Source organism: Lepisma saccharinum, chromosome 9 (genome assembly GCF_977018435.1).
Source record: "Lepisma saccharinum chromosome 9, izLepSacc3.1, whole genome shotgun sequence".
Taxonomy (NCBI): domain Eukaryota; kingdom Metazoa; phylum Arthropoda; class Insecta; order Zygentoma; family Lepismatidae; genus Lepisma; species Lepisma saccharinum.
This window is the reverse complement of record NC_139237.1, coordinates 49,872,038-49,895,329: the sequence shown is the minus strand read 5'-3', so window position 1 is coordinate 49,895,329 and position 23,292 is coordinate 49,872,038. Positions and strand designations below refer to the sequence as shown.

General features: G+C 33.2%; 1 long non-coding RNA gene across 1 annotated transcript in view; it reads left to right on the top strand.

Moving 5' to 3' along the window:
* Window positions 1-3,519: 3,519 nt before the first annotated feature.
* LOC145992421 (uncharacterized) overlaps window positions 3,520-23,292 on the top strand; it is a 42,986-nt gene continuing 23,213 nt past the window's right edge. Inside the window, exon 1 of the long non-coding RNA XR_014442164.1 lies at window positions 3,520-3,643. This is a non-coding gene — a long non-coding RNA (uncharacterized LOC145992421). The remainder of the gene's footprint in view (window positions 3,644-23,292) is intronic.

The following is a 23,292-nucleotide window of genomic DNA, read 5'->3' as shown; positions in this document are numbered from 1 at the left end:
TAGCATTTTCAAAATGTTCTTATACGTACATTTCCACACATTAGAAGAACTTCAACCAACATTTTGCTGGCTTTCTCCCTCCATGATTTCAAACAAATGAACTAGTCTACGAGTCACGTGATCAAGCCTGCAACGATTCGTGCTCCGCCCTGGTGTTTTGATTGCTCGTGTATTTGGCGCTTTCGAACTGCACTACGTCACGTCACTTCCGTCAAGACCATACTTCAAGACTGGTCTTTGTACCTTTCGGATATGACCTAAATTCTTCAATGATTTCATATGTGTAATTTAATCAAAGAAGTAGAAGGTGTATAAACACCTAATTAACAATAGTAACACTAACAGAGAGTGATTCGATCCTATCTGGACAATTTTTAAGTGATTGCTCCTATGACAGCCCTGATTTCCACCATCCGCTGTGCTCTTTGGACTACTTTCTGACATCAATGGATGGACGATATCAGAAATTTGATATATCGATATATCGTCAAGAAAATATCGTCACATGCAATATTTTTGCGTTACGTGATATCGGCGATATATCGTCTCAACGATATATATCGCTAAAATATCGTGACGATATATCGCCAAATATCGTAACGATATATCGCCAAAATATCGTGACGATATATCGTCTAGTTGATATCGCCTGGACAATATTTTTTTCAATATCGCGATATATCGACTGGACGATATATAGTCCCAACACTACTGACATTGCAGTTTCCGGAAAATGACTATTTGCAGTTTTACCATGGGTATCTTATTAAACTCCTGTTGGTAAGTTTTCAATGCCTTATCTGAACAAAGACTGCATTTCAAAAGTCCATGTGCACAGTAGTGCATTTGACTTGCATCTTAACTCTTCACCGTCACTTTTTATAAAGATATTCTTCGTGCACAGGGGTGTGGTGGGGTATTATGGCGCAGACTGCGCCATCGACATTTTTTTGGGGGGGGATTTTTCTTTATTGTAATATAAAATTCAACATTTATATATTTTTTCAAAATAAATGTAAACATCTTTGGTACACCATATTTCATCCATTAGATGAAGAAAATAAAGTATTTAGAGGTAGCGAAGCCCACAGGTGGGTTTGTGGACTCTCGTTATGTCCAAGCAACTTATTCTTTTTTTGGGGGGAGGACGATTTTTTGTGATGGAAATTTGATGTGAAACATTACAGCATTTGGCACATTACAGCATTTGGCACAAGTTGAATTACGTTATTAACTATTCATAGCTGTTACATAAATACCAAATTATAGACTGCTAAGGAAATTGTAACGGGTAATATTATTAAGGAAGAGGGATATCCAACTCTTACACATTGGGTTTTTAATCGACACGTGGATTCTGGTGGGGTATTGAGGATTGAACGTTGAGGGGGGGGGGCAATATCCGACTATTGAATATCAGTGTTAAATCTTAGATCATCCTGAGAATTTTAGTTAGGGGCCTGAGTATTAAATTTGGGGGGATATCTACGTAACTCTTGCGTATTAATATTAAGTCTGATATTGTAGCGGAAAATGTGGTTTGTGGACGGAGATTTTTTTTGAAGGGGGTAATATCTGGGTATTCTTCAACATAAACAGTAAGTCCAAAATTTTGGTTGGAAGATTGAAATCTTAATACTTCATTTGAGGGGAGGAGATATGGAGCTCTTAATAAAGTGTAAAATCTTAAGATTGTCAAGGGATTTCTTTAGGGTTCGAACATTATATTTGGGAACTATATTTAGCGATATGGTTGGCGCACGTTTCGGCGCCGAACATGAGAAAGAATGAATATCGAGGCATCCTATGAAAGTATTGACGTCCCATTAAATTAATATTCTTGCAAGCCTGCAAAGAAATGGATATAAAAATGTTCTTGCTCACTTCGCTCGCAATATTGCATTACAAATATGCGTGTCTGGCATTTTCATGAGACGATTGTGAAGAATTATACTGTACCTGCACTGCATTACAACACAAACAATATTCTCGATATTTATTAATAATATAATTTCTTAAAATATAATATTTAGTGTCGGTATACTGTTTAATTTAAAGCAGGTGGGTCATTTTGATGATATGGTTCTATTAGCAATATTATTGTATTATTGATTCCCTGTAGGCTATGCTGCAATAGTTGTACTAGCTGTGTACTTCATAGTAACGCTTGCACATTACTCGATAAAACAGGAAAATAAATAGTGTTAAATTCGCATTTCTAAGTTATTGTTGCAGGGTAATTTTGCTTTAGCAAGTGACATTTACACTTAAGATGAAATCCATGTAATTATTGCTATGGAGTACTAAAAAAATTGTAATTACCCCAAGCAGAGGGGGTGAGTTCTTTGAAGGAGGGACCTTATTATATTCTCGTACCGGCCATAGGAATTTCTAACTTATGACACTTTAGATTGCTAGCTTTCCGTTATTTCGAAAATTCGAACCATTAAAAAATATGGACAGTTTAACAGGCTATTGTATTCAAATAAAAAGAATTATTACGTATTCACCCAAAATATTTTGACCACGGTCTAGCTGTGGGATGGAAACCTCTGTTTAAAGGACGGGCAGATCAAGTATCCTGTTTAGTAAAGCTTAAAAAAACGTTACTTTCAGTATACACGCTATCCTAATTAAATACTTCATGTGGATTACCACATGATTTGGGGGGGACGCATGACGAGATTTGGGGGGGATTGCGCCATTGGCCTTTGGGGGGGATGGGCACCACTGTTCATGCATGACATAGCAGAGATGATTTTGTAGTACTAATTTGCATGGAATGAGCTTATTATATTATTAAGACATTGACGAATCGAATTCTGACAGCATGATAGCATATGGGGTGATTGTCAAATGATTCCATTGTTAAATTTCCAACAATAGTTTTCTCTCATCTTTACATTGATGTACTACAATAAACATCACATTTTGTTTCATAACTGCTGTCACAGTCCGTAAAGCTACCCCTTGCGATGAAAAGAAAACAATGCTACAGAATATGCCAAAACGACGTGTTATCTTTGTTTGGACTCAATCGTGCTCAGTTGTCTGTTGTTGACGTCACTGTTAATATGGCCCATTCTACTAAAAGTACTTAAAAAATCGGTGTTGATTGCCCAGCCATTTTTTACAATGTATTCTCAATAAGCCTCTTCAGTTCGTTGATGAAGTATTTTAAAAATTCCATTTATGTTCGTCACGGAAGTTTAAGTAGAACATAAATTCAGAATGACCTTGTTCACAAACATATTCGAAAAAGTTATTGATAATATGTACAGGCTCCCCAATTGCTCCCTTCCAGCAAACACACACACACTAAAAATGTAAAACATTCTCAATTTAATCAGAAGAATTTCTTGAATACGTGGAAGGAGAGAAATGATCCTGATACGTCAAGTACAAATTACACATCGGTACTGTTCTTGATTCTAATTAATTTTATAATTGTATCTATATTTCCAGATAATGGTCGCAGAGAGATATTATATTCCGTATACTACTTCAACTTCACTTTTAAAATATGTATTCGTCAATAATCATGTAGATATGATATATCTTGTGAAAGATTTCACAAGCGACATTCAAATCAGGAATATAAATATACACAAAAGACGTTGCCGTTTTCACGATGAAAATTATGGTATGTGGGCATATCCATTTTACAGCGAATCCGCTTGTGTAGTACAATGTAGGGCTGAAAAAATTGCGAACATCTGCAATTGTACTCCTCATTATGTATTCCTAAGTGGTAAGTTACTTCAGAGTGGAATTGTAAAAATTTATTTATAAATCATTTTTCATTTCTAAAACAAATTTCCAGACATTCAAAAGTGAAAAGTTGAGGAAAAATGCGAATATGTTACACGTATTATCATAACTATTAGCTTGTGTTTTATTCTATTTTTCAAAAAGTTCTTTTCTAGTTTAGTTTATTAAGTGCGTTATGCATTTCCACAGATTGATAGCGAAAATTTTCAAAACTTGAAAACTTGATATCACGATATGTTTTATTATTAGGAACGCTTTTGGATGATTTTTCAATGGATGGAGAAAATTACAATAAAAATATCAAAGAGAGCTAAAGCTCATATCATCTACACAATGCTTACCCTGAATGTGCTTGGGAATAATTTGGTGATGATTGAAAAGCTGTTCGAATGGTTATTTTCATCCTTTCATGCATTAATTGGCTAATCTAAATAAACGGATGTAGTACACTTATGATATACTATATGTGATCATAAAACATTGTCTATCTTTGAAAATTGTGTTGTCATTACTAGAGCTCGGATTTATAGGTTCTGAAAAGTGTAGTTTTAGGTTCCTACAATAGGATGTAAAAATTCTAAAATAGGTTCTAAAAATTCTAAAATATATTCTAAAAATATTACGCTAGTTTCCAAAGATAATTAAAATGTCTGAAAAATACTGATTAGGTATGTACAATCATTAAAAGCAAAATTTAAAAAAACCGCATTTATTTTGTATTTATTCATTTTGTCTCAATTTCAGCTAATTTTCCAAGGGAAAAATATCCAAAAAATCCAAATTTTACTATTTTTATAGCATAAAAAATAATTATGTTTTTTATCAAAGTTCAAGTTATAGGGAAAAATATCCAAAAAATCCAAATTTTACCATTTTTATAGCATAAAAAATAATTATGTTTTTTATCAAAGTTCAACTACTCATTTTTATAGGGCAAAATTTACTTTTTGAGCCTAAATCAGTATATTTTAAGAATACATTTACAATTATTATATTTTTTAAAAGAAATAGATGTGTAGATACTGATTTGAGTTATAAGCAGTGCAGTGCTGTGTAGTGCAGTGTATATAATTATTTCTCAAATGTGTGTATTCTGATTAATTTTACGTCTGAAATGTAGATACTAATTTTGAGAGTTATTAGCATGTTACGTTCCTAGTAACTTTCCTCACCCTTTACTCCTATAGCCGGGAGCATTGAGGCTCTAAGGGTCTACACTGAAACCTATCTTCAGGGTAGGTGCAGAACAAATCCAACCAACGTCGTGAAGTTTTAATGAAATGTTTATTTACTGCTTGAATACTTACAGCCAGTGGTTAGGTAATTCATAACTGGAACTTGGAGATCAATTGTTAATAGATAATTTCAAACTTACTGGAAAGGTCAAACTAGGGTGGCCCAAACCTAGGTTTTACAGAAGAGCGGCATACACCTATTCACTTCTTCCTAGACTTGGAGTTATCACCCGAGATTGCCAATTTAGGTTTTACAGAAGAGCGGCTTGCACCTATTCACTTCTTCCTAAATTGGAACTTATATCCCATTCGGCTAACCTAGGTTTTACAGAAGAGCGGCATACACCTATTCACTTCTTCCTAGATTAGACCGTTCCTATTTGGCCAGTCTAGGTTTTACAGAAGAGCGGCTTGCACCTATTCACTTCTTCCTAGACTGACACCAGAACAGACCTCCTTACGGACCAAACTGCTTCGTATTTATACCAAAAGTTCCAGCCTCGAACTCCTGTCTTTAGGTAATTTCTTATTACAATACTCTAAATTACAACAGAAAGATATTTGAAAAATACATAGTTTGGCAATTAATAATTTACAAAGAAAGTTTACATATTCATTTGAGTTAACAATTATTTCTTTAACGTTGATAAAATCTTACATTTTGGAATTATACAAATTTAAATGTTCCGCCATTATTCAATTACAATTAGGTTAGTTCATCAAACATTGATAATCTTTGATTGGCAAATCTATATTTACATCATAATAAATGCCCGTTGTCTTAAGCGAGCTGACTTCATTAGATAGTTACAGAAAGGTGAATACATTTGTTCAACAACGCCTTGATTGGCGCGTTCATATTTGCGTCACAACATGTAGTATCACGGTCATTAACAAGGACTTGAGGTAACACTATATCAATTTTTCTTTTGACACGGAATTGCAAAGTTACAAAATAAGTAAGGTCGTAACAGGTTCCCCCCTCTGTAGTTTAAAGGAAAATTTGAGAAACGAAAGTGAAACAAATTTTTCTTTCTCTAAACTCTTTGCCTTTCTTATACATTTTTTTCCCAATAAACTTACATTTAGGTTCATTTGAGTATAAAGTTTTTTATATAGCAATTGGGTTTATTATTTCAAATTAAATGATTAGTTCAGTAGAACTAATAATTATATTGTTTCCCAAATATTAATGCTTTATCAACATTTATAACAACACACTAGAAATTATATGGTTAGATTTCAATTAAGTATATTTCTTAAATACAATTTTACATCCAAATTTTTAAATAGAACAATTAAATCAACATATCATACAATTCTCAAACGTTATTACATGAAAGAGAAATATTTGATCACAACTTTTTAAACTCATTTCTTCTTTTATCAAATAAACTTTTGTTAGTAACCCATATCTGAAATCTTTAACACACTTGGGTTAATTAGAAAATTAGTTTTTAATTCAACACAACAGTTTTAATGATTTAACAAACAAATCCAACATCACAAACCTTTCGAATTATTTAATATAACACAGAAATTAATGTTATCTTATTCAGTCATATCAGTTACAGATCAATCATCTTTGTTATGAGAAGTTTACAGTAAACAATAAAGCTTCTTTGTTACATGTTCAAGTTCAAAATTAGGACAAATATTTCCTTTGAATATCTAATCTTGTTTATGTAATAAGCCTATTCAAAAACAATTTGGCTTTAAATATCATACTTTTCAGTTTATCCACATAATAATTATGAATTATTCTTTTCCAAACCTTTGATCTGGTAATCATCTCAAACTTAATCTTTTGCATAATAGGAAATTCTAATTCTCTCATTAGTTCTTATTTCTTTCTCAAGACTTAGCCCTTATAACATTTTTGACCATTTTTTTTATTTGCGCAGCACAAAAGTAACATCAAATATATACTCATTCTTACAGGCTAGACCATTCAGTATTAGTTAATGACCCTTTAATGTCACTGTACAACAGTATCTTTAGAGATTCTCACATTTCTTGAACATTAGACCTTTCTTTATCAAATCTGACCTTTCTTATAAACGTTTACAATTTAAGCCATTTTTGCTAACGCTATGAGGACTCAGCCTCTTAAATAACAATTTCTTCCTTTAAATTGTTACAATCATTTTCTCTTCTATCCTCGAAGAGTAAGGGAATCAACCTTTTCCCCTAGTAGCCTTTCCTTGGCTTACCAAGCAATAACGCTTACTGGGCTTATGGAAACATCCTCAGTTCCCTGGGATCTGTTTATAAGGTCTTTCTCTTCTCTTAGGTCCTCTTCTACTAACTGTCCATCTTTTATTATGTAAAATCTCTGTCTTCCTGCTTCTAAGCTCGCCAAGTGCCTTTTCATGAACGGCTTTCCCAATACTAGGTCCTTGTCCAAATCTCGGACTATATATACTGAGTCTTCAAATACATATTCTCGTATTTTAAAACGGATCTGCCTATATCCCATTATCCTAGAATTTATCTTTCTAGTAAAATTCAATAACATTTCTTCAGAAAATCTTTTAATTTTAAGTCCTGGTAATCTGTCTCGCAACTTAAGCCAGACTATATATTTCATTATAGTGTATTCACTCTCTGTATCTAGAGTACACTTTATTTTCAATCCTAAAATTTGGGCGATAATTTCTGGTTTCCTGGACAACAATATTTCCCTATGTTCAGGTTCTTCTATCTTTTTCCATTCTTCATTTTCGATTTCTAATTCTAAATGCAATACTTCTAAAAAATCTTCGGTAAGGAAATTGTCGGTACTCTCATTTTTCTCCGATACAGTTTTCCCTTCCGTTATAAATGAGAGAGCTTCATTTACAACGAGGGTTGGTTTAAATTTTGATTTAGGAGCATTGAACCTTCCCAAGCTGGAGCGACAGGATTTTATTCAGTCGGGACTTCTTCAGTTTGGCAGGAGATTTCCTTTGTATTAGAATTTCTATTGAAGTGGTTGTTGGGGAAACGGGATTGGTTCCATGGTCGTCTATACGGTTGACTTCTATTGCCGTTGCTATAGAAATTCTGCCCTTGGTAACCCCTCTGGTTTCTATTATTGTTCCTATTAGGATTCTGAGGTGTTCTGGTCGCTCCTTCACTTTCGTTGTTAAATCTAGACGAAACTATTTGAGTCTGCCTAACTCTGGGTTGAAACTGCCTTTGGTCTTCTATCTTGGGGTTATCCCCCCTACTTATCTCCAGTTGTTCGGAGGCTTCATATCGACTAAGATAATTTGATAGTTGTTCCATGGTTTTTGGATCTCGAGTCAATACCAGTTGTCGAACTTTCACCGGAAGTTGGCTGATTATCAAATGCAAGACTTCACCTTGATTTACTACTTCCACCAGATTGCAGTAGTTTCCGTAGACTTCCCAGCAGTATTCTTCTAACGTTAATCCAAGGCACCTCTGAAATTTCTTATTCCTTAACAGCTGCATTTCTCGTTGTTTAGCCTCTAAAGAAGCATACTGCTTTCGAAATGCATAACAGAACTGATCAAAACTCTTCCACTTTCTTTCATTTGCTATATACCAGGATTTGGCCTTTCCTGTCATTAAGGAAGGTAAAATTTTCAACCTGTAAAATTCTGAAACTCCCATTATATCTAGATAGGTCTTTAAACTTTCGATGTATCGTTCGGCCGAGACTGAATTTATTTCTCCAGAAAACTTCTCTAAAGCTTTTATATTTGGCAGTCTAAAATTCTGACACTTGGATTTCCTAACTCTGTTGTTAGTCTCTTCTTCCGAAAGGTGATTGAAGAATTCTTGTGACTTCTTCACTTTCTTCGAGCGTCGGCTTCTATTCAACTCCGAACCTTCGTCGGACGTAGCACTAGAGGATAAGAGGTTACTTTTTCCAGTATACCTCCTCTTAGATACACTAGCGATAGGAGTGGCCAAATTGGCAGAGTGAATCCTCTGACTTTGATCTACTGAATTAGCACTCAAAGGTAGACGTTCTAATTTCATGGCTAAAGAATCTATTTCACTAGACGTTTTGTGAAATTGCCATTGTACTTCCTTTATTTCGTCTTCCATTTCCTTTCTTCTTTGCTGTTTATCTTCCATCATGCTCTTTGTAGTTTCAAGCCTTAAACTTTCAAATAAGCTTGTTAATTCAGTTTCTTTTGTTTTCCTCTGACTTTTTTCTTCATCTATTTCTTCCAATAAGGCTTTCTGGGTTGCTTCTATCTGATCTTTCACTTCTTGACTTGTCACTTGTTTAAATTCTTCCATTTCGGCCCTCATTCCCTTTTGGCATTCTACTACAATTTTTTGTAACTCATTCTTATTGATCTTACACTCTAATCTTACTTCCTCTATTAATTCTCTCATCTTTTTACTATCTTCTTCTCTTTCTTTTCGTCTCTTCTCTTCATCTTCTTGTCTTTCTTTCCGTCTCTTCTCTTCATCTTCTCGTCTTTCTTTCTGTCTCTTCTCTTCATCTTTCTGTCTTTTCTCTTCATCTTCTTGTCTTTCTTTCTGTCTTTTCTCTTCATCTTCTTGTCTTTCTTTCTGTCTTTTCTCTTCATCTTCTTGTCTTTCTTTCTGTCTTTTCTCTTCATCTTCTTGTCTTTCTTTTTGTCTCTTCTCTTCATCTTTCTGTCTTTTCTCTTCATCTTTCTGTCTCTTCTCTTCATCTTCTTGTCTCCACGTTTTCAATAAATCTATCATTTGGTTCGCAGATTCAGATTTGTTTTGACAACCTTGGCATTTAAAACTAGTTCTATCAACATCTTCATTCGTGGTATCCATATTCCAACAACTCAAGTGGAACAAACACTCTCATTCTTGACATTTGACTGTTCCTTCTGTTCCTTCTTCAGACTTGGAGTCATCAGAGCAGCACTTGAAGGTCACCATGGTTAATTTTCTTTGTTCCCTCCTTAAATACCTTTTTGACATGACTAAATACTAATATTTGAGTTTTCACACTTTTAAAATGTAAGTCCTTTTTCTTGAAGAATCTTTTCAAACTAATGAAGTCTTTCAGTTATTGCTTCTTATAGGAATCTTCTACTCGTCGTTGGTCATCTTCTTCGACTGGAGTGGTCGGGATTCTTCAGCTCCTACGGCGCAACTGCAACTGCGATTCTAACGAGGACCTCTTCCGTAATAGTCGTCTGGCTGGATTCTTTAATTGTCGAGCCTCTACGTTGTATGCCCAGTATCCAACGTCGGTGGTTGAAGTTCTATACTGTCGTGGCCCTCACGATGGGCGCCAAAAAGGATCTGTTACGTTCCTAGTAACTTTCCTCGCCCTTTACTCCTATAGCCGGGAGCATTGAGGCTCTAAGGGTCTACACTGAAACCTATCTTCAGGGTAGGTGCAGAACAAATCCAACCAACGTCGTGAAGTTTTAATGAAATGTTTATTTACTGCTTGAATACTTACAGCCATTGGTTAGGTAATTCATAACTGGAACTTGGAGATCAATTGTTAATAGATAATTTCAAACTTACTGGAAAGGTCAAACTAGGGTGGCCCAAACCTAGGTTTTACAGAAGAGCGGCATACACCTATTCACTTCTTCCTAGACTTGGAGTTATCACCCGAGATTGTCAATTTAGGTTTTACAGAAGAGCGGCTTGCACCTATTCACTTCTTCCTAAATTGGAACTTATTTCCCATTCGGCTAACCTAGGTTTTACAGAAGAGCGGCATACACCTATTCACTTCTTCCTAGATTAGACCGTTCCTATTTGGCCAGTCTAGGTTTTACAGAAGAGCGGCTTGCACCTATTCACTTCTTCCTAGACTGACACCAGAACAGACCTCCTTACGGACCAAACTGCTTCGTATTTATACCAAAAGTTCCAGCCTCGAACTCCTGTCTTTAGGTAATTTCTTATTACAATACTCTAAATTACAACAGAAAGATATTTGAAAAATACATAGTTTGGCAATTAATAATTTACAAAGAAAGTTTACATATTCATTTGAGTTAACAATTATTTCTTTAACGTTGATAAAATCTTACATTTTGGAATTATACAAATTTAAATGTTCCGCCATTATTCAATTACAATTAGGTTAGTTCATCAAACATTGATAATCTTTGATTGGCAAATCTATATTTACATCATAATAAATGCCCGTTGTCTTAAGCGAGCTGACTTCATTAGATAGTTACAGAAAGGTGAATACATTTGTTCAACAACGCCTTGATTGGCGCGTTCATATTTGCGTCACAACATGTAGTATCACGGACATTAACAAGGACTTGAGGTAACACTATATCAATTTTTCTTTTGACACGGAATTGCAAAGTTACAAAATAAGTAAGGTCGTAACAAGCAGAGCAGTATATATAAATATTTCCCAAATATATATATATATATATATTCTGATTAATTTACCTCTAAAATGTACATGTGTATATTTTTAGAAGAAAAAGCTATATTTAAAAATATATATGTACCTTGGATGTAAAACATTCAAAATTGTGTGTAGTGATGAAAGTTAATTTTTATAAATATATATATATATATATATATATATATATATATATATATATATATATATATATATATATATATACATATATATTGAATAATAAGTAAAATGCAAAGCAATTAGTGTTAGTGCATCAAAATTGTTTCTCTTTAAAATATTAAATTTTAAGTGTCACTATACTCGTATATCAAAGCTACCTTGAAGAGGTTTTTAAACATTGAAAAATTAAGAAAATCTTGTAGAATCTTCAAATTATTACAAATTAATGCTGGTAATATAATATTTTAAACACACAAGCAAACCAGCATCAAAGAGTGAAATTTACAAGTCAAAAGTGCATCAAAATTATTTATTTTTAAAATATTAAATTTTAAGTGTTAGTAATATATCGTAGCTACCTTGAAGAGGTTTCCAAACATTGAAAAATTAAGAAGATCTTGTAGAATCTTGAAATTATTACAAGTTAATGCTAGTAATATAATATTTCAAACACACAAACAAATTAATATTAAAGAGAAAATTTCACAAGTCAAAAAAATTTAACTTTCAGCTTCATGCTATGCTGACAAAAGCTCTGAAGGAGACTTAATTGTCTCTGATGGAGACACAATTTGCTCTGACGGAGCAAGTGGTTGAATCCCCGAACTGTGTCTAAGTATATATATTTTTAACATGCATTTCTTAGTTATAGCAAGCTTATCTGCTCACGAGTGCACACTAAAACGAAATAACCGAGTAGGCACATGCGAATGCCTTTATACTTTACGGACACAATAAAAAACGGGTTTCTCCCCGTTTAAGAAAGCTTACCCATTGGCTAGTGATCACATCATGAAAGAAAGGTCAAAAACATTACTAAAAAATATACGTCTTTCCCGCACAGTCACAAGCAACTTTCTGACGCAAGGATTTGTGCAATCAATAGTTAACGGGGTGAACACTCTTTTACTGAAGAAGTTGAACCTTGTGGCGCGCCAGTAAGTCTGGAAAATAACCTGCAGTGGATACCGCATTCTAATCAATAGTTATCACAGGAAACAGTGTATTGTTTTGTGTGACATGCAAAGAGATCAAAGATAACTCGGAACATGGTAATGTGAGACATGCAAAGAGAGATCAAAGATAACTCGAAACATGGTCGTGCGTGACATGCAAAGATTATTATCTGCTCTTTGCATGCTATGAAGGGAAGCAGTATACGATGAATTCTCGTATCTTCTTTTTTGATCTTATAAATTATTAACACGCTATATATCTCGAGAACCAAGTAACGTAGAAAGGTGCCGTTATTTGCATTGGTTTTGTTCTCTTTAATTTGATACCAAACTCGATAAATAAATAACCAAAAAGAAATAATGCCTATGAATGTGTTCGGTTTTAAAAAGCATATTCAACAAATAGAGAGAATTCCAGTAAACATGGATATCATTAGGGATGTTCATCGTAAACTAAGAGGTCTGGTTATCATCCATCTAAATAGTATCTGGTATCAAGTTGATGAGAATACAGGTAAACAATTACATGTATTCAATAATAACCAACCATCATATAAAATCCCTGTCAGTGGAAAAATTCAAATACCAATGCAGCAATTGTACACATAGGACGAAATTTGTACAGGATTAAATACAATAATATGATTCCCAACACAACATACGAGGTAGAAAAAGGGGACTTTCTATATGCTGAAATAATTGGGGAGTATGATCAATTAATTCCTCTCTTCATCGAAATAAAAATAATCTATTCTCTCATGAATATATAAAAATACAAAAAAAATTAAAAAATAAATAAAATAATGGATATATTTGGAAATAGAGGGCAACAAGAGATACCAGATAATTCCAGCGACATTGCCAGATTAGACGAGCGTCTTAAGAAACTTAAACCAGATTTATTAATTTTACAAAATTCACTAAATTTAAATATACATGCTGAGATTACAAATCTCCAAATTGAATTAATTAATCCCATAGTGAAAATTGATGGCGAACTTAAATCCCTACTCCAAATTCAATTGACAATGTTCAAAATTTAGAAGAGAACGTGGCCAAGTTGAAAAATGATCTTGAGAAATTCAGACAAATCCAAACAAACACTTCCGAGCAATTAAAACAAGAATTAAACAATCAAGCAAATACTATTCGTACCGAACTGCTTTCTATTATACAAAATATCAAAACGCAAGAGCAATACGAACATGTCAATGGCAGTATTCTCGAATTACGAGAGCAATTTCTATCTTTCGAAATTCCTACACTAGAAAATATTAAAATTGAACTGCAAACAGATAAGTTACACAGGGCTATAACAGAAGTTCAAGTTAAACTAGAAATGTTGGAAGATTTTATCAATAATTTACCTTCATCTTCCGAATTAAATGCCATCGCACGCAATGTTGCCAGTATCAAATTTTGGAGACTTATGAAGATTTCGGGAAGATACAGGGTACCATAGCTCATATTGAAGACACTTTGTCAACCATGAGAAATGAATTGACAAATGTACAGGAAACTTTGGAATTCAAGTTTCCAAGCATAACCGAATCCTTAAAAATAATTCAACAACAGATTACTAAATTAGAAAATCTCAATACCGAATCTGAACTATCCCATTTTCATCATATCATAGATGATATTCAAAACAAATTACAAATATTACAACAATCTACGCCTACACAAGATGACATACAACAACTTAAAGATGCTTTGAGGAATGTTGCAGATGCTACGGAGTTAGTTGCTGTCAAACAAGCTTTGACCACACTTCAAAATACTGTAGCTAATTAACCCACTTCCCAGGAGTTAAGATCTGTAAAAAGAGCAGTAAATCGAATACTCAAGTCAGAGTACATCAAGAACATCGAAGCGGAAATTGCTGTAATTCAAGACACCATCACTACTTTGCCTACCAACCAGATAGTCAACGAACTTGATGCATTGTTTGAAGAAATCAGAAGTCAGGTACACGATCTTGCAAGCCAGAGTACTAAATTGAAACTTGTAGAAAGTTTACTGGAGATTATTTCTAACATTAAGCTACAAATTAGTACCCTCGAAACAAGTCAAGAATCTGCTTTATCAAGTTTTACCTCGCAACTTCATGATCTCAAAGAACAATTTAAACAATTGAATGTCGATGTGAAAATCAAACAAAGCTACTATCAAGTGGTACGCACCATAAACGAATATCAAGAATCAGTATTAAGCAGATTAGACGATCTTGAATTACGTCAATTTTTCACTGTTCAGATAGTTAGACTTGAAAGTGTAGCAAATGTACGAGGGCACTGGACTTATGTTAATGCAGGACAGTGTTTACAAACTGTATCCCTACAGTCATTCTCATGAATTTTTTCTTGATGGTAATATTAGGTTTTTAAAATTTGACTATGCATATTGGGATGAATCTGCAAAGAAATATAAAATACATGAGGATCAAGAATTATCTGGTTTTCCCGTGGAAGCTGGTGACCAATTATTATTTGAAGTGAAACAATTATACCCCGAAAATAATCCATTTTATGTCATATTTTCTTATAGAACCCGATGTCAAGACAAGATATAGTTAATGAATTGCATAAAGCAGCTCGTCGCAACTACAAACGATTGAGTGTGGTAACAAAAGGTGTAGACGATTTGTTTCAAGCTGATCTGATAGAAATGAGCACAGGAACCTTAAAAAATTTACATAAGATAAATCATGGTTACAAATATATGCTCACAGTTATTGATACATTCAGTAAATATGCGTGAGCTATTCCTCTAAAATCCAAGACAGGTACTTGTGTTACCGAGGCTTTAAAGTCCTTATTTAGTGAGGGTAGGATACCAAAATATTTACAGATAGACAGAGGAAAAGAATTCTAAAATTTTAATTTTACCAAGTTAATGCAACAATATAATATTAAACATTATTCTACATCCAGTGATTTGAAAGTGAGTATAGTGGAACGATTCAACAGAACATTAAAAAATCGCATGTGGAGGCAATTTACTCTACAGGGTAACTATAAACGGGTAGAAATTTTACCCGAACTAGTTCATAATTATATAATAATTCAGTACACAGAAGTATTCACATGAAACCTGCTGAGGTAACCAAGTCTGATAAGTCTAGGTTGATTTCTACTGTTTATTGTCAAAAATATAAATACACTACCAAGAAACCAAAATACAAAATAGGAGTTCAAGTGAAAGTCACTAAATTTAAACATTTATTTGAAAAGGGATTCACCAAAAATTGGAGTACAGAGTTATTCACTGTACCAGGGAATTGAAATACATATATCATAAAAGATAATTATAATAAAATATAGAAGGGGAGATTCTATGAAGAAGAACTCAGTAAAACAAAATATCGAGATACATATTTAATTGAGAAAATATTACGTAAGAAAAATTTAAAAAATGTATGTTAAATGGCTAGGACTTAAGAAAAGAAGTTGGATAGAAGCAAACCAGGTGATTCTTTGACACCAACATGGAATGTGGTACAGCGTTTACCAGATTTAGTAGAAACTAGTAAAAAAAATGGGGAGTTGTTACCTGATAATATAAGATGCCTCATTGTAGGTCCCTCTAGTTGTTGAAAAACCACTTTGCTGGTAGATAATTTCCTTCTCGCCCCTAATTGCTTAGATTGGGAAAATAGACACCTGTATGTATTCTCCAAAAGTTTATAACAACCGAAATATCAACAGGTCATGAAGCTGTACGAGGGACAACATAGCTATATTTGCATAAAAAATAAAACCTCTCAATGATTGTTTGAAAAATTCTGTTGTAGTTTTTCATGATGTCATTCTAGAAAATCAAATCGAAATCCGAAATTTCTTTACACAGGGTCGTCACAAAGAAATAGACTGATTTTATTTTGCTCAAACTTATTCCAAAATTCCTAAACAGTTACTACGAGATAATATAAACCTAATTTGTTTGTTTCGTCAAGATCATACTAATTTGAAACATTTATGTGATGATTACGTGGGGGTGACTTAAATTACAACCAATTTTCAAAATTCTGTTCATCCTGTTGGAACAGCGATGATTTTGGATTTGTTACTATCGACATGACTAGAAAACCTAACAATGGAAAATATAGAAATAAAATCAACGACTTTTTGAACGTTGAAACGATATAAAATAACCTCTAATCAAAAATAAATATGTCAAAACATAAAAATGGAAGACAATTTGAAATTACGTGATTACCTGAACAAACGATTCAAAGGTTGGAAATCAGAGAATCGAGGCTTTTATGAACAACATAAACGTCAAGACCAACCAATTATCGATGCAATCAGTGGTCTCGGTAAAGAGATTAAGGGTGTCACAGAACAAAATAAAAATCTCATAAATGAATTGGTACCTCTTACTGCTAAAAGGATTTTACTCCTACACCATTATCTAGTATTCACACACCTCTGACCCTCCAACAACCACCTAAAGCAGCCATAGAAGAACCAGAGAAAATCGAGTTGGGTCCCTTGGCAAGGGATTACCTAAGTACTGGAAAATTTGAACAAGACGAGGTGTTTGGATTGTATCCGACCATGGATATAAATATCCTGAGAAAATAATAATAATAATAAAAACAACATGAAACCTAAATGAATTGTATACCAAATTCCATATCATGTTCTTAAAAATTTAAAAATTAATCCAATTTTAACTAAAAAACAACAGGAAAAGAAGAGACAATGTATAACCAAAGGAAATGGAATGAAATTATTACTTAGTACTCTACAATTAAAAATTTGCAAAATACAAGAAAAAATCACATAGTGGAAGATTTATATTCAGCATTCCAGCCATCCTGGCAGCTTTAGGGGCAGTGGGGAGCTTAGGTGGTGGCAGTGCTGCTATTGCCAAAACTGAAATTGATTCAAAAAAGAATAAGGCAGAACTAGAAGAGCAGAAGCGTCATCATCTTGCCATAGAAAGAAAATTAGGCAGTGGGGTCCAGAGCACTCAGAAAATTAAAAAAAAGAAGAAGCACTCACGAACCAAGACATTGAATCTTTAGTTAAAATATTTAAAATTCGACATTTCAGGGGGGTTTTCATGTCTGATTTTCTCCCTAAAGATAGTCCCCCTTTCTCACGAGAATGTGGGGTGGTGAATTTGGATATGTCGAAAAATATCGGTACCTACTGGATATGCTATTATAAACAAAATAACAATGCTTTTATTTTCGATTCTTTCTGAGGGGTACCGCCTACAGAATTAATTCGTTACTTGAAACATGTTAAGATTTATTACAAAGACGAACGTATTCAAGATTTCGATCAAATTATATGTGGTCATGTTTGCATTACGATGCTTAGAATATTAAATAAAATACATAACATCAAATTACAAGATTTTCAAAAAGCAGTGTGGAATATTAAATATGGGAATTTTTCATCTTTCCAGCTAGACTTCGGTCTGGAAACTACATCTCCACTATGATATTATCTATCCAAAATCCATAGCTCTGAGAGCCTTCTACAGCATGTATCTAATTCAAAATGTAACTACCTACAACAATTATGTATTTGTAGGTAGTGAAAAAATTATTATTCCTCCTGGACAATATAATTTATCTACTTTACAATCTGAACTTCCTAACACTGTATTGCTATTTCAAAACTCTGTAACACACAGAGTGGAGATCGTATCTACCAAAGAAACAGTAGACCTATCTACCATGGGTGAACTTCTAGGTTTCCCCAACAATAGCAAATTAGAACCAGGTATTAGGCACATAGGTACATTTATACCAAAATTCTTAGCTGTAGAAACATTGAATATTCACTGCAACATTGCTAAAGGAATGATTACCAAAGCTGAAGAAAATTCAGTTGGTAGCCACAAGGAGACAGGTATCATTGCTACATTTAAGCCAAATTCAGAATTTATGGAAACTATCTTCTATTCCCCAATCCCACCAGTCTATTTTCCTGTTTCTCTTGATAAAGTTAATTACATAGAGATAAGAATTACAAATGAGAAAAATGAGATCATCAATTTTGCCGGTGCTAATAGTACTGCAATAATAGAAATTAATATTTAAAATAAATAAATAAATAAATACCAATGGAAAATATTGAGAGTTATGAGTTGCAGTAATTCCCTCCAAACAGGAGGACATTTGCTAACCTCAATGAACCGAATAAAGATATTCAATTTGACATTACAATAGGGGATGGTATTATTCATCCACATAGATCGGATCTGTATATAAAATTTGACATCGTCAAGAAAAATAATAGTGAAGAATATCCAGCTACTGCTAATGTAAAACTTATAGTTAATTTTGTTCCATTCTTATTCTCACAAATTGAAATCAGAATGCATGGTACAGTCATAGACAGAATTGATTATCCTGGAATTACATCCACTACAGTAGGGACATTGAAACTATCCAAATCAGAGAGTGCATATTATAAAGTTGGTGGATTCGAAGCTGGAACAAAAATTCAAACAAAAAGTCACACAGTACTGTTCCCCATGAGATTGCTATTTAGCTTTTTCTCTGATTATAAAGACATTATGTGGAAAGGTGGTTTAAGTATCATATTTCGCAGATCACCCAATGATCATAATTCGATAATGAGATACAAAACTTTGAACCCGAAGCTGCAAAATGTGTTATTCAGTCTATGGAGTTACGCATGCCTATAGTTGAATATGAATCGAATTATGCTCTCAAATACAAAGCCAACATTTTGAAAAATCCTCAAATTCCGATACAATTATATACATATCAATGCATACAGAAGCCAGTGGAAGGTACATTTTTTGAATTCGATATTACTAATCAGTTTCAATCTCTACAATACGATATGCCAGAGTTTGTAGCTGTATCTGTATTGTTTCAGACAGGGAGAGATGACAATCAGGAAAAAGATAGCAGCCAGTTTGATAATTGTAAAATTAAAAACATATATCGGAAGAATGGTCGAAATAAGGTATTCCCACGTAAAGATTACAATTTAAACATTGCAGATCAAGATTATTTAAAGTTATATGAAGCCTAGAGTGCATTTAAGAGGGTAACTGAAGGAAATATCAATATGTATTATAATCCAGACGAGTTTATAATTCACAGACCAATGTTTTTAATAAATGCATCAAAAAGAAAATTGGTAGTTATTAATGATCGGACAAATATTAAGTTAATATGTGAGTTTCATGAAACTTTACCTGAAAATACCATATGCAATGCAATTTTAATTGTAGAGAAATCATATATATATATATATATATATATATATATGATGTAAAGAATGAGAGAGTGATAGAACAATTTTAATTTTTATACTATTAATACTAATATATATATTTTTAATACATAATAGAATAATTTTAATACTATTTACTATTTATTACTATTTAATAATTTAATACTAATGTATTATTTTTTTACATGTTTACTTGTATTATAATGTCCACATTCTCTAATATGGACTTTGAAATCTAATATTTGCAATTTATTATCATTGTCATCAAGAGCTTTTTATTTTTTTGTAGTATAAACACCAGGTAATTTGCTAATCAGATGATATGAAGACATGTTTATTATTTTCTTTTCAAATAAACATTCTTTAAAATCTTGCATTGTAAGTTCTCTTGTACATGCTCGACTTACACCCTTGGCTTTTTTAATTTCTTCTTTGCCCTGAATATTTAGGGAAAACATTTTTGGTCTTAGACCAGGAAATTCTGTTATTATAGACCCTGCTGCCTCATCTTTCATTTTCCCAGGGATCATCTGGTTTTCGAGATTGTGTAATTGATTATTTTTTTGGATAATTACTAAAATCAAAATATTCTTTCATAGAAAGCAAATCACTGTATAAATCAGGTGTTTCTATTTCCTATATAAAACTATCAGTATCCATGTATGCTATTTCAATTTTATCTTTGTGTCTATGTTTCATAATATCGTAATGAAATTTATACATTTCTAATTGAGCTAATTCATGGACGGTAACACCCACAGCTATTGGTGCATCACACATTACATTGTTATTGAATCTTTCAATAAGAGTCAGATCATCAGTAATTCTTGTAAAACCTTTGTATGTGGGATCGGTAATGAGTTTCTGACGTTTTTTTCGATCGGACACCAAATTACACCTTACTCGATTTCTTTTGTTCTTTAGACATTTTCCATATATTGCATTACTCATTAATTTATAATTTTTTTTTTTCAACTTTTGAATTTGTTTGTATTCGATTGTTTGTATTTTTCTTAATATATTGAGCTAACCACTTTTCTTGGTCAAATTTTAACCCCTTATGGATTTTTATTAATTTCATACCATGTTCCAAATAAAATTGTAACAGTCGATAATCAAGCACATAATTATATTTGTTCTCAAATGATAACACCAATTTTCTTTGCTCTGTACCTCGGACCTTTTGAGAAACTGGTGCCATAGCTAATCCGTGGTGTTCGTCATGGAGATCAGATAAATATTCCAAATCAACAACCAGTAGACAACCTTTTGGATGATCTTCAGGCCAATTTAGGAAATCCCTGTCTTCAACTTCTTTCTTGCTCATCCATTCGTAATTAGCAATTGGCAGTGATTGAGTCATCACACGAGCATATAAACCGTTCATATCGATGTAAAATATGTATTTAAATGGTTGACGAGGATCATAGCTAGATAAATTTTATTGTTTGCTTTTGCATATCTTAAAGGACACTGGACTATACCACCACGTTTGCCAGATTCAACAAACATGAAATGGTCAATATCATTAATAAGACCAATTTCAACTTTTGTTTTTAAAAGCATAACCTGCCAGGATAAACCGGGTGTTGTGTACATAACTACAGGATCCAAATTATATTTCTTGAAACAACGATCTCGAAACATTTCGAACACATCAGCCAACTGTAGAGTATCCAAAATCAAGTACTTGTCATAATAATCCCCCATTGTTTTGCAACTTAGTGTTTTCCAGATTCTCTGTGCATATTGATAATCTTCCTCACTACATTCTTCATCCTGAAGTTTGTTATAAAATTTATCTCTCGATGGTAACTGTGTCTCTTTCAATTTTTCAAAATCATCCACGTAATCATATGGGAAGGCGCATTTTCTTTTCAGCAATTCTATCTTTCCTCACCATTTTTTTTTTTTTGTATGAACAAATTCCTCGTTGGTTAATTGTCTCACCAGAGTAGCTAAACTGCTGGATAAAAATTGATATGAATCCAGGAATCTAAGAACAACGTTTTTTCCTTTTTTCTAATTTAATAGTTTTCTCTATAGCAATCTATTTATCTTGACTGCGTGGTATAATATTGATATTCTCCACATCATATCCTAATTCTTTGACAAATAAATGTGCATCAAAATTTTTCAAATTGTGAATGAATATTGGAATGAAGTTAGGTTTTTGTATTTGAAAGTCACATGAATTACAAATTGTATGGATATATTCTCCATTAAAATGTTTGTGGTGTATCTTTTTTCACTATCAGAAATAAAATATCTATTACAGTATTTACATCGTATGGTATTATCATGTTCGCATTTTTGTTCTGGTGTAAGTTTGTTCATTGGTATTTCATTATGTAAGTCTGGACCATATTTTTTACCCCACTCTTGAAGTTTTTGAATAATTTTTCGGCTGCATCTTTACCTCGATAAAAATATACTTCTGGAGTATTTTGTTCATATGTTTTTATCAGTTTTAGTGCAAAACAACATGCTTTATGTTTAGTTGTATGTGTTGTACAGTCACGGACACTTCTGGCTTGTAACGACCTTATTGAAGAAGCACTGAAACAAGCCATCCATGTCTGACCACCAAGCGCCTTGCGACTAGACAACCCAACCAGCATTGCAATTCTGCGGCTTGTATACCAGTCACGGGTATACATCTCTGTAAATTGAGTAGTGATGCCAAAGAGAAATACGAGATGAAGATTGTCGATCGTAATGTCTCGTGTTCTCGACATGGAATAATACTCGGTCCACGTTACGTTCCATTATTTAATGTTGTTTGGGAACGAACCTGACGGACTGGGTTTTATATTTTCATTCCTTGTATTATAGTAAATTCCATATTTTACAATTATATTAATGCTTTGAACGAAAATAATACCCAGAAAAATATCGAACACACGTGCACACCACTCTTCTCACACACATGCACGTGAAAACAAACACACAAAGCTAAGTTTTAACTTCCAAGTGAAAGTCCAAATAACAGTAAATGGAGAAGCACGATGTGCGAAACATTGGATTTTTCACAGAAAGAATGCGTCTATTTGTGACATACGTGGTTTCTATTAATAGACAATGAAAGAATTATGAGATAAATTAAGATGCATTTTCGTCTTCAGTTGTTGAGGAAAGAAACAGACTGACTGGAAAAAAGAAAGCATGGTGTTATTGATAGAGTGTTGGTTAGCGTACAGAGCTTTCACCAGTGAGATCTAGGTTCGATCCCCACCAAGGACAATTTTTTTTATTCTTTTCTATTAGTGAAGAAGTATGTTCTATTGTTTTCTAGGCATTTTGACGAAAGGATACACCTCGAATTTGTTCGTTTAATCTGTATTTTCATTCTTCTAATAAGTTCTCTATCACAAGGGGATATAGAGATTCTCTATCTAGGCGATAGATATCTTCTCAATGGTTCCGTAGCTACGATTCTCCAGTCCCTTCCACCTACTTGTCTTATTTATTTACTTTATTCATATCAACTCACGAAATACCATGAATCTAACGAAAACACACAGATATAGTTAGAACAAGAAACACACCTCGCGTCGAAGGTTCCAGACTCTGAGTTC